This window comes from Lagopus leucura, unplaced genomic scaffold, assembly GCF_019238085.1.
Source record: "Lagopus leucura isolate 7727_CA_CO unplaced genomic scaffold, USGS_WTPT01 Super-Scaffold_100157, whole genome shotgun sequence".
Classification (NCBI taxonomy): domain Eukaryota; kingdom Metazoa; phylum Chordata; class Aves; order Galliformes; family Phasianidae; genus Lagopus; species Lagopus leucura.
In genome coordinates, this window is record NW_024962334.1 from 23,879,160 (window position 1) to 23,891,364 (window position 12,205).

Consider the following 12,205-nt stretch of genomic DNA (forward strand, 5'->3'; position numbering starts at 1 on the left):
AATTTATTGTACTAGGAAGACAGGTAATTTTATTTACTTATCTGATTGCTGTTTGTTCTCAATTGCAATTTCTTATCTTTTTTTCCGTATTTACCACTTGACAAGGAAGAAAGCCTAACATCTTTCTCTATGCTAGGATAAGCTCAATAGATATTCACATAGAAGAGAACCCCTTCCCATTGCTCAGTGTTTTCTGTCTTCAGTCATCCTTGCAGCTTTGTTGATTTTAAGCATATTTTCTTGTGAATAAAATGTTCATGACTGTATTATCTGTCTGTGTGAGCATCAGGCTGATTCTAGCCAATTTTGATTGGAATACGAAGATCTCAGGAAGCTTAGGAAGTCCGTGGCTGATGCAGGAAGAAAAGTTGCCTTTGAAGGCTAAGCAAATGTTATTTTGGATGTTACTCTAATTCATAACAATGGTGCATTAAATATTGCATTTTCTTTTGAAATAGATTGAAGAGTCACTGTTTAGAATAGTAGAATCTTAGAATTCTTAGAGTTGGAAGGGACCTCTGAAGACCATTCAGTCCAGCTCCCCTGCAGTGAACAGGGACAGCACAGCTAGACCAGGTTGCCCAGGGTCTTATCCAACCTTACCATGAAAGTCTCCAGGAACGGGCTATCAACCACAATACTAGGTAACCTGTTCAGTGCCTCACCACCTTCACTGTAAAAGATGTTTTCCTTATATCTAACCTAAATCGACCCTCTTTGAAGTTGAATCTACCCTTCTTGAGCTTGAACAGCAGAGTTTTCTTGTGAGTTAGAGATGTGTTATCATAGCAGGCTTAGATCAATAAGAAACCAGACTGCATGAATTCTGCAGCTTGGAAAACATTTTTTAAAGCTCATTCGTCTTCATCATTTTTTAAACCTGTTTTATTGAATATCTCATTAGCTTAGTGTTCTATTTTAAGGAGTGATTTTCATTTTGATCTTAATGTTTTTGCCTTCCGCTTCTTGCCAAGTTTAATGTGTGTCTATTTGCATTCTTTTCTTGGTGTTATAGTTACCATTCTCTCAACACTAGTCCTCCAAAATGTCTGTTTTTTTCCCTTGTCCTACCTTTTCGTCTTTAATTTTAGGTCTTTTCTTAAAATACAAATTGCTGCCGTTAGGAGTTCTTGTAGGTGTTCATTCTAGCTTTTCTTTTTTTCTTTTTTTCTTTTTTTTTTTTTTTTTTTTTTTTTTTTAATTTAGTTTAAATTCAGTTTACTTTCCAGTTTTAATCAGTGCTGTTCTTTGCAAGCTCCTTAGTGGGTCTGAAAACAACACCTGAAAAGATGCCGTTGATTCTTTTCATTCCTTTTGTATAGGGCAAACATTTCATTTTCATCTCCTAATGTAAGATCCATCACAGCTTTCAGGAATACATGTGTCAAATTTGAGAAAAATGTACCTTCTTTTGGATTCCTGAATTATACTACATAATCTGCCGTTGCTACAGCTGCCCTCTACAAACAGGAAATTTGAATGGCTTATACTTTCACAGCTGTGTTAAGTGTTACAATGGAAGGATGGATGCCATCACCACATATTTACTTCTCTGCTCAATACCCAGCATCCCTGTAGTCTACATATATTTGAAGTTAGTTCTTTTTTCTGTGCCTGACAGGTTGAACATTACAGGTAATAAACTATGTTTCTGATGCCATTTGCTAAATCAGACTTCTTTTTCAAAATGTAACAGGAAGAAAAAATTTAAACAAATGCATATGTTACCAAAAGCTAATTGAAATTTTAACTCTGTGATCAAAATCACATTCTGCTCATGTAAATTTCCCTATTAGACTATTTTCCCTGTAGTTCTATTAAATCTTTTCAAGAGTAGACAAGTTAAAATGTTCAATATGTTGAAGATAAAAGCTAAACAAGAGCTAATTTAGCAGATTTTTGACAGTTACAACTTTATTAGAGATTGCACTGCATTATTTTTTTATTGGATTTTGTTTTCCATTTCAAGCCAGCTGCCCTCCCATTTGCTTTGCGTAACCTATGATCACACAGCTTTTCCTCCACAAATTTCCCTACAATTCTTTGAGATTCGTTATATGTGTTTTGAAAGACAGGAAGGCATAATATGTTCACAGTTCACTTCCTGCTCCCTTTATATCAGTTGTAGGCTTTCTGTTGTTCTTGTTTTGGCACCAAACTTGTCTTCTAGTTTTCCAGATTGTTTAGCATGTACAGAAGGCATCAATCAAGAAGTGTCTTAGGAGACTGTGGTTGATGGTCCTTTGTGTATTATACTGAACAGAGGTCAGTACACTATTCTATTGAATCAGCTCTTGTTATCTGCACAGAGACAACTTATCTACATTAGTGAATTTGTAGGGATGGATCATTCAGTAAAGCTAATTAAATTGCAGCTGGCAACATTTTTCCTAAAAAGTTATACCATTACATCTTCTGGAAACAAAAAGATCTCATGCCTTTGGATGGGGGCTGTAATGGAATCCAGCATTGTTGTTTGAAAATCAAGTTTAGCAAACATCAGAAGATTTACTTGAAAAAAATGTTTATTCTTTTTTCTTTTCAGAAAGTCAATTCTGTTTACAAAGTGTCTTTCTTTTTTGTTAGGTTTTTGTTTGTTTATTTTCTCATCTTCGAGAGAGATAAGAATGCTCATTTAAATAGAAAAGTAATGCTTTATTGCATGGATGTACATTTACCAGTGGAGTACATTTTTAAAAAATGTGCTTATTTGCAAAATTTGATTTAAAAATTGATACTACAGTAGTTTGCATCAGAATACCACTTCTGAGAATTTATGCTCATTTGACCAGAGAACAAAAATGTTGCCATTGTAGTCTATGTGTTCCAACCAACTCAGCTTTAACTGATACACATATGTAACATGAATCTCTAAAGATTTAGGGATAAGAACCAATTCCTGAAATGACATGGGAAATAATTTTAAATAACTAAGAAGCAGAAACATATCTTAATCAGTCTTGCGGCCATTTTTAAACAGAAAAAAGGAATTCATTATGTTGAATAAACAGCTTATTAAAAATTATTAGTTTAGCTAGAAGTACTGAAGAATTTAAATGAAAATTGCATAGGTACAATCACTGATTTGGATCTTCAGATCTAGCTGAGACACACTGTTAGCAAAGCTGTTTGTTGAATTTGAACTATTCGTAGTTCCATGAGAGTGGAGACAGATAAGGTTTGTAAAGCACTAGATACAACTGATTGTACCCAGCCATGGACGTGACCATAGCGCTTTGAACAATTTCCTGTCAATCTCTGGAGCAGAATAACGTTTTGTTCTTTACTCCATGGGAGTGGTTGTATAACAACTCTAGGGGGAAAAAAAAATTTAAAAAGGAGGATGTTGACAAAATCAAATGTAGAGTTCTGGGGACAAGCATTCCTTTACTCAAAGACTAATTCTTTGCTCTTCAGATCAAGATATTTGGCTGCATTGTGTACCACAGCAGCAAGTAACAAGTAGAATGGGAAACTCTCCTCATTCTTGCTTTCTGTAGTTTTAAAATAAATGAACACTGGAGTTCTCTTGAAAGTCAAATATCTACTATTTTCAGCTGCAAGAATAATTTATTATTATTATTATTATTATTATTATAAAGAAAAATTAGTAGAGAGCTGGATTATTGATGACAATTCTCTATAAACACAAGCTTGTAAGATCAGGATGGACAACTGTTTAGACCTTCATGGCTGGGAATCATGCCATTACTACCCACAGCCGATGCACATACATGGCTTTTTGGCTGTGTACCTCATGCCATCTGCTTAGATGGCATTTTGCCTGATCACAAATTGGTTAGACCAGTGCCAAGAGCAATTGCTCTAGATGGTTACACTGCAAAACACTGCAAGTGGCTCCTATTTTGTACAAAGTTCCTTTCTTTTGGTCACTGCTTTAACACTTTGTTGTATCCTATGGATATAGTGGCATGCTGCTGTGATTAGAAACAGGAAAAAAAAAATGGTGTGATCATCCTGGCTCTTTTGCTACTAAAGCTATCTTCTGTAAATCCAAAGAGAGGAAAACAAAGTATTGTTGAGTTGAAAATATTTCTAGTTATTTACCACCAGAAAAATACTTTCTTAAGATTGAAAAAGCTAATCAAAAGCCCACAGGAATATTTGTACTGATTTGAGTGTGCGTTGAGTTCGAGTGTAAATTGTATGCTTGCTGGTGAACAAAAATCAGGTCTACTGACAGTTGCTAAATGTGGTTGGTTAATTGGTTGGTTTCTGTTTTAAGTTTCTGAGAGAAGTAACGGGTTACTTTTTAGATTAGTAATTTAAATTCAGCTGAGGTATACATTAACCAAAAGTTATTACTGTTTAATATATATACAGCCTATAGAATAAAGCCTATATAATATAATTCTGCTGAGTCTTCTCTATTGAATAGACATCCATGTCATACAGTTGGCACATTTGTTGACAGCCTCAACTGTGAACCATGAAAGAGAACTTACTGCTTGCCAGCAGAAGTAGCCCCTCTAAGTAAAAGCCAAAGGATATTGGCAGGGAAGCCTAAGCTTAGTGGATAAATATAGGACTTTATGCAGAAAATGCTGTCATCTTTCCAGATTTCATAGCTACTAGAATCATTTTAATATAAAAACAAAAATAATATATTTGTTACTAGAAAGATCTGGAGTGAAAAAAGTCCAAGCATATGCAAGTACAAAAGAGTTATTTGCCTGTTTCTCTATGAATGTAACTAGCTGTAGGAGTATTGTTATTTTCCTTCTATGAACTTCTCCCAGTTCATGAATGTCACTGCTCAGTTTGAGCATGCCTAGTTGTATCAGGATGATATCATTTACGTGGGTGAGTTTCCATATATTGGTTAGTAGGAGGTATGATATTTTGCTGATTTTAGTCTGGAGGTGTTGCCAGAGCCTTTAGTCTGAGTTTCACATAAGTAATACCGATGAGCTCTCACTTTCTAGAGAGAACCCAACTGGAAAGAGCTGGGTAAGTCTTAAAAGGAAAATAAAGAGATCAAAAGTCTGAACTGTTTGCAGTGCCAGATGTAAGTGCTTGTAATTTGAATGTGTTGATTTTCTCTTTTTTTTTTTTCATATTTGTATAGGTTAATACAAAGACAAGAAAAAGTCCCTGGACAAGATTAAGTCCTTTCAAGTCAGCAATAAATTTTATATTCTATAATTCTTTCACAGTGAGATATCTCACAAACCTGAATGACCAAAATTTTGTCCAATAAAAAGCTCTCTCATTAATTTAAAAGAGTTCAGTTATTAAAGGACTCATTTCTTGCAGAAAATTTCACTCAGAGAACAGTTGATGTTTGCTCCTGTAATTAACACATTTTGGTTCTATTACTTGTAAAAATTGAAATTTTATCTAAAGACTGTATCAGTTTTGAAGAACATAGAGGTCCATTTATGCAAAGTTACACTTGGCTGATACAGCCTTTTATTCCATATTAGTATCTTGAGCAAGCACTATTGCTTGTCATGTGTTCTACTAAATTTTAGTAACTGAGATTTCGTTAGATAAAACTACATGACTAAAACTGTAGAGATGGGAAAGATACAAATAAATGTTTTGTATAAATTGACAAATGTTGTGTTTTTCCACTTATTTGAAGGGAAGATGAGATTGAGTTCAATTGTTTTTACACCAAAACTTAGGTAGTACTATTACATTATTAAGAATTTTTTTAATTCACTTGTATTTTCTTAATAGCAAGTTCTCGTCTTGGTGAAGCTTTCACATTTTGTGTGGCGTAAACATAAGCAATGTGAAGGGCAAAGTAAAAACAGGTAAATTCTACAGTTCTGGTGTGCTCTGCATTCTGAGTTGAAAATTGGATGTAGATGAACACTTAGTAACCCTCTAGGTGACGCACTCTGAAGTAATGTGAATAGCAGTATTGTTCCAAATCCTTGAAACCTGGGAACTGATTTGATTTACTTCCATGCAGATGAGTGAGAATTTTCATTTCTCTTCAGTGGAAGTAGGATTTGATTTTCTTGGGTTGATCAGCACAATAACTCTTATACACAGATAAGGAGAGATTTCTCAGATGAGTTCATTTTTAAAACACACTTTGCTGTAATAATGTAAACCTACATAACCCTTCAGTTTGTTAACACTGAACTTTAATGAGTGCTTCTGCCAGTCAGTGAATATCTATTTAGCTAGTGATGATCTGAACTCTAGCTGATTGTCCTAGCAGCTGCTTGACTTCATTACCATTAGAAAGGCATACTGCCAAGCCAGCTGGAATTCAAAGAGGCTACTCTATACACATAGCATGTCAGGTTTTTTGGTTTATGTATCAGAATTACAAAGGTCTCCTACCCATAAATAAATAAATATTGTTCTTTATGAAGACATAGTTTACAGGCTGTTTAAAATAATTATTTCACCAAGTGGAGGCTACTTTGTTATATTGCTACATGACACTTTTTATGCCATATTATAGCTGTATGTATCATCTTATTTAATGAAAAATGAAAAATTTAATGGCCCCTTACCTCCCCCCAAAAAAAAGAAATAAAGAAACAGAGAATCGATGGTCCCAGTAAATTTCTTGTGCCTGAATTAAACTTTTCTTGAATCCATTTTATTCAACCAACTGAAAAAGATAAAATTATAGACTTGAAACTTAGGAAAGATATTGATGTACGTAAATTTCTCTTACAAACCCTGCTCAGCTTTTTAAAGAATAGCCATAGAGCTATTTGCACATGTCTGGATACTAGGTCAGTGGAAGAAATTTGCTGACAGTTCCAGTAAAGAGAAGGATGTAGTAGTATGGCCAGATCTATTTGATAAGTAAAGACTTACCCTTGATTTTTGAAGTATTTGGTTATATATATTTTACTAACAACCTGAAAGTTAGGCATTGTGTGTTCTATGTATAATCAAAATTCCTGACAGAAACATGTTGTGAATATATTTTAATCATTACGTAATTTCTTTATTGATAGCACTGTTTGTAAGTCATTGGGGATTTTTTCATGAACAGAAATTTGAGCATCAGACTCTGGGTCTGAAAGAATATGATAAAAAATATGCTGAAAAAATATGCATTCTGCGGTATTATATTGACCCTCATAGGACTGAAATTATCTGTGTAATTGAAAAGTTACTTTTGATTTATGTGACTGTGTCTAAAATAAGAGGAAAATACACTACAAAGTAAATTTGAAATTGTACCTTTGCACAAAAGTTTGCAGAGTTGTAAAAAGTTTGCAAGACAGGCATTTCTAAAGTTGCCTTATAGTTCAACCAGTGCAAGAGTAATTAAAAAAAAAGATTTTGGTATAAATAGTTTAAATAAACTTCATTACTGTTTTTATGAAATTTTTATGTTACTTGAATATTGTGTCTCCCAAGTTGATTGATATTAGTCATTACAAAAGTCTAGTTTATGTTGCCATTGATAGTAGATAGAAAAATGCTGTTTCAAATGAAACAAAACAAAACAAAACAAACAAACAAAAAAAAGCAACAAAAAAAAACAAAGCAAGGCATTAGGTTAAATATTAATTTGAATGTCTGCAATAATGGGTACATACGCTATTTAAGGAAGTCATTATTCCACTGTGTAGTCAACAAGAGCATCGATTAGAATTAATTCACTACGAAAAGTCTCCAATCATTTTTAACATAAGTTTTTCCTCTTTAGCAGTACCCTGAAGCTTGTCTTTTTCGTGGTCAATTTAGCAACAAATTTGCAATTAATCATTTGTTGATTGCAATGAATGGTCTGTCGATAATATGCAGCTTACATTGCTAAAAGGGTTATACAAGAGCTTTATTGTTTTCCTTTTGTCTTGGGAACACTTTGTCTAGCTGTGTTTCCTAGAATGGATTTTGAATAGATGTTTTGAAGTAACGCATGCCAGTTTTAAAGAGACACCACGGACTGCTCTGAGAGTATTAATCAAGATATTCCCTAACTTTCTTCTGGCATTACAGTATTTGGACATCTGTTCTGACTCCTTAGATGTGAAGTAGGACACATTGGCATAAATGAAGGCTTTCATTATCTTAAATGTCATAACATTTGTTTGAATTACTTTGTGTAGATTTTAAATGCTGAAATTGTAATCTTGGTTTTTTATAGATTTCATTGTCCTTTCAAAAGACTATAAAAATGGAAACCTTCTAAAAATTTCATCCATAATTCAGAAAGCATAATTTACAATTTGTGCAATAACAGTGGTATTGATGTAGATGATACTTTAGTAATTTTCCACAGTGTAAGTATTTTTACTGAAAGAAATTTAAGGGCAAAAACTGACTCCAGAAACAGGTGGTTTTGTTTTGAGGTTGCTTTTTCATTTGTTTGTTTTGTTTGTTTTGTTGTTCGCAGACACTATATAACTTCAAGCTGTTATGAAATACCCCTTAGAAATATGTTGACGTGGATTCATCCCTTGGCATTCACCCCATGGCAGCTAGAACTGCAAATTTCATTTCATTCAAAAGAAATATATTTTATATTTCAAATTGTCCTTCAAATTGTGTCTCAATGTCTATTACATGGATCTGGATGAAAGATGACTTTCATGAATAGAACGTCCTTCACTGAAACTAGAAAAAAAAAAAAAAAAATGTTTGGAAAGGTTTGGATTACACTGGTCTTCAGTTTTATTGGTTTTCTTTGTTAAGTAACAAAACCAAAACACAATTAAAACAAGGGTTTAACTAATTTATATTATCCTTACTAATGTTAGTGTTATGTGGAATAGTTACAATTAAAATGTCCTACATAACTTCTGATGCCATATGGATGTGATATTTACGCTTGTGTAAAAGTTAATATTGATTACGTTTGTCTTTGCTAAAATTACAAGGATTACTTGCAAACATTGTCATGACAAGTGCATACTTACTGTGCAGCAAATTTGGGAATACTAGCTTGTCATCTTCTATTGATTACATCATTTGACTAACTGAGTGAAGAACACTTTACAACCAGGTGCTCTTTGATTTGAAAATTTATAAAAATCTAGGAGTAGCTTTTAACCCAAAGTTGAAGGGTGATTAAACTATGTCTTCATGCAGAGCAAGAATTTATTTAGAATTTCTGGCTTGTTAAGCAGATTGAATTATTGTTATGCCCCAGTCCCACAACAAGAATTTTTGTGGCTCAGAAGATCATTCTGGTGAGCCCAGAAACAAAGGCCAATAATGCTGCGAGTCCTTGGGATATTCTATGATTCTATTCTGTGAATATAAAGGTAGTTTAACATCTGTAACAGATGTGCAGAAAACTATCTGTCCTGGAGTTCATAGAAACAGGCTCGTTCAGATTCTTTGCTATGAAGTATGATGGATCTGACTTTGAGCCTGGCAGTCTCCTGAACTGATCTGCACAACCTGAAATGATCATGTATGCAAATTTTCAACATGACAAAGTTTTCTAGTCATGTTCAAACTGTGGTATACATCCAAATAGAAGTGATTTGTTATTTCTGCATATATATACCTCGCTCATATATGGTTGCATATTCCGTGGCTTGTTTCAGACTGGTTATTAGCTTCAGAGAAGAAAGAAACAAGAGTTTCTTGCCTCACTCTGCCTCTGCTCTACAGCTTGCTGTACTGCTAGCTTGATGGTGCAATTGCTTGGGGAATAACTATGAACTAGATTATTATTTTGTGGAATTGTACCCCAAAATTTAGGATAAACAACTTAGCTTGTTGGACAACCTCATCTGTGTTGTAAATTCTTAATATATGGGATGTGTACAGGGAATTTTTAAAGAGATGCAGAATCCTCCTAAATAATTGGAGGTTGAGAATGGGATGCTGGAATAACATATTCTGTGAAAAAAGCTTCTGTGAAAAGCCGTAAGTTGCTAAACAACCATGAGCCTGTTTCAGATGGTTAAGCAAAAGGCATTAAGCAAGTGCATGCTCTGAGGGGGATATTTTCTGACTAGAAGACTTGAAGTATTTCTCAGCTCCACTCATCATACACTTCTCTAAACTTTTTTTCATCAGTCTTGCAGTCTTGGTTCTATGACATGTAAAAGGCAGTAGGGGCATTTCTTTAGCTCTCCGTGCAGGGCCAGTGAAGAAGTTCTGAAATAATTTGAACATAATGATTTCTTGGGTTGAAAATTCTGTATGTATAAGATGAAAGTAAAAGGCTATAGTGCAGTTTCTGGGTTTTTAACTATATCAAAAAGTTTTTAAAATTTTGGTATGAGATTGTGCGTATAATAGTGAAGTAGTATTGCACAAGGCAATAGTACAATATAGACCTGATACTTAATAAAGCTACTAGGTGTTTTTAAGGTTCAAAAAAGCATTGAATTTATAAGCTGCAGTTTGTTGGAATACAGGATCTTGTTATTTATACCAAATATATTTTTCAACTGCTTAACAGTCATTCAAATGACTTCTAATTCCATGCACTTCCTCCTGAAGGGGAGTTGTGATGAGGAGGGGTTTGGCCTCTTCTCCCAGGCAATAAACAGGACCCAAGGAAATGGCCACAAGTTGTACCAGGGGAGGTTTAGGTTAGACATAAGGAAAGGTTTTTCTCTCAGAGAGTGGTCAGGCACAGGAATGGCCTGCCCAGGGAGGTGGTGAAGTCACTGTCTTTGGCAGTGTTCAAGAGGCATCTGGATGAGGTGCTATGAGATATGGTTTAGTAGCCTGTGGTAGCAGTGGTAATGAGAGGAATGTTGGACTAGATGACCTTGTAGGTCCTTTCCAACCTTGTGATTCTATTATTCTATGATTTTTAAAATCTAATTTGTAATTCAGGTAAGCATTACTGCAGAATTTAGGTGTTATTTTACTTGAAAGCAATTGATATCAAACAGTATTTATATGAACTATGTTCTGGGATCACAGGCATATTTCAGGGAATATAAACATCTGTTTTCCACGGAACTGTTGGTCATTACCATGCAGTGTGTGATTTGGTTTTGCACTCCAGAAGGATCTGACCTCTTGTGCTGTGTATGAAGATGAGCATATGTTCATATTTAAAGTTACAAATTTCAGTAACAGTAAAAGCAGGGTCTAATCTTTTAGGGCCTAAAATTCAAATAAATAGTGTACTTAAATTTTATTTGTGCAGTGCCCTTTTCCATACTCAAAGGTATGTATTGCACTCCTGGTGGGCAATCTTGGAATTCACCAGCTTAGATTTACCTCACATCAATCTAACTCGTAATTTTTGGAGTATCCTTAGGTTTTCAGATATTTTCAAACTTCCTGTTAGACGCTTTTATTTTAGTTTGATACAAACCCATTCTTACATTTTCTCTATGAACTCAGTTTGTTACAAGGCAGTCTAGCTCTTTTCCATTAGCTGTAAGCACTAGAGAGAATGAAACTAAGGATATGGGTACTTCCATTAGATTCTTTCACTTCATAGTCTGAAGTTCTTTGACTTCATAGCCTGAAGTCCTCAAAGGCTATGCATATATCCAACACACTTAAATCATTCACTCACAGGATTGTAGGGGTTGGAGTGGACCTCTGGAGATCATCTAGTCCAACTCCCCTGAAAACAACAACCAACAACAAAATGGAGAAGACTGCAAAAGTAAAAAATGTAATGCAATAAGAAAAGGTAAATAAGGAAATCCCCAAATCTTTCCAAGCAAGAAGCTTGACAGAGATGAAAAACACTTTAATATGAAATTCATAGTTATAAGAAAAAAAACAAAAACTATGTCGGATAGTTGTAGGTCTGCTTAGGTGGAGATAGCACAGGTGAAGACAATAGCAAGAAAATAAAATAAAAAGATTCAAATAATATTTTTATCAATGCAGTAGACAAGTGCAGATATTGAGCAAAGGACTAGGAAGTTTCATGTTTTTCCAAGGGTCCTGAAGAACTGTGACTGGAAAAAAGGAAACTTCACTTCCATTTTTAAGAAGGAGAGAAAGGAAGACCTGGTGAACTACAGGCTAGTGAGCTTCATGTTTCTACTTTGGAAGATCATAGAGCAGATCTCCTCTAGAAGAGATGTTAAGGCACATGTGAGATGAGCAGGTGATCCGAGACAGCCAATTTGGCTTCTGAGGGCAGATTGTGCTTGACTAATTTGGTGGTCTTCTGTGATGGATGGACTTGTGCAAGCCTTTGACATAGTCCCACACCACATCTTTATCTCTGAATTGGAGAGAGATGGATTTGAAGGCTGGACTGTTTGGTGAATAAAGAATTGGTTGAGTGGTTGCAGCCAGAGAGGAGTTGTCA

The 12,205-nt window shown here is 34.6% G+C and overlaps 1 protein-coding gene across 2 annotated transcripts in view; it reads left to right on the forward strand.

The window, feature by feature from the left end:
* Window positions 1-12,205, forward strand: part of DGKB (diacylglycerol kinase beta) — a 324,210-nt gene that overhangs the window by 165,172 nt on the left and 146,833 nt on the right. The gene's annotated exons all lie outside the window — the stretch shown is intronic.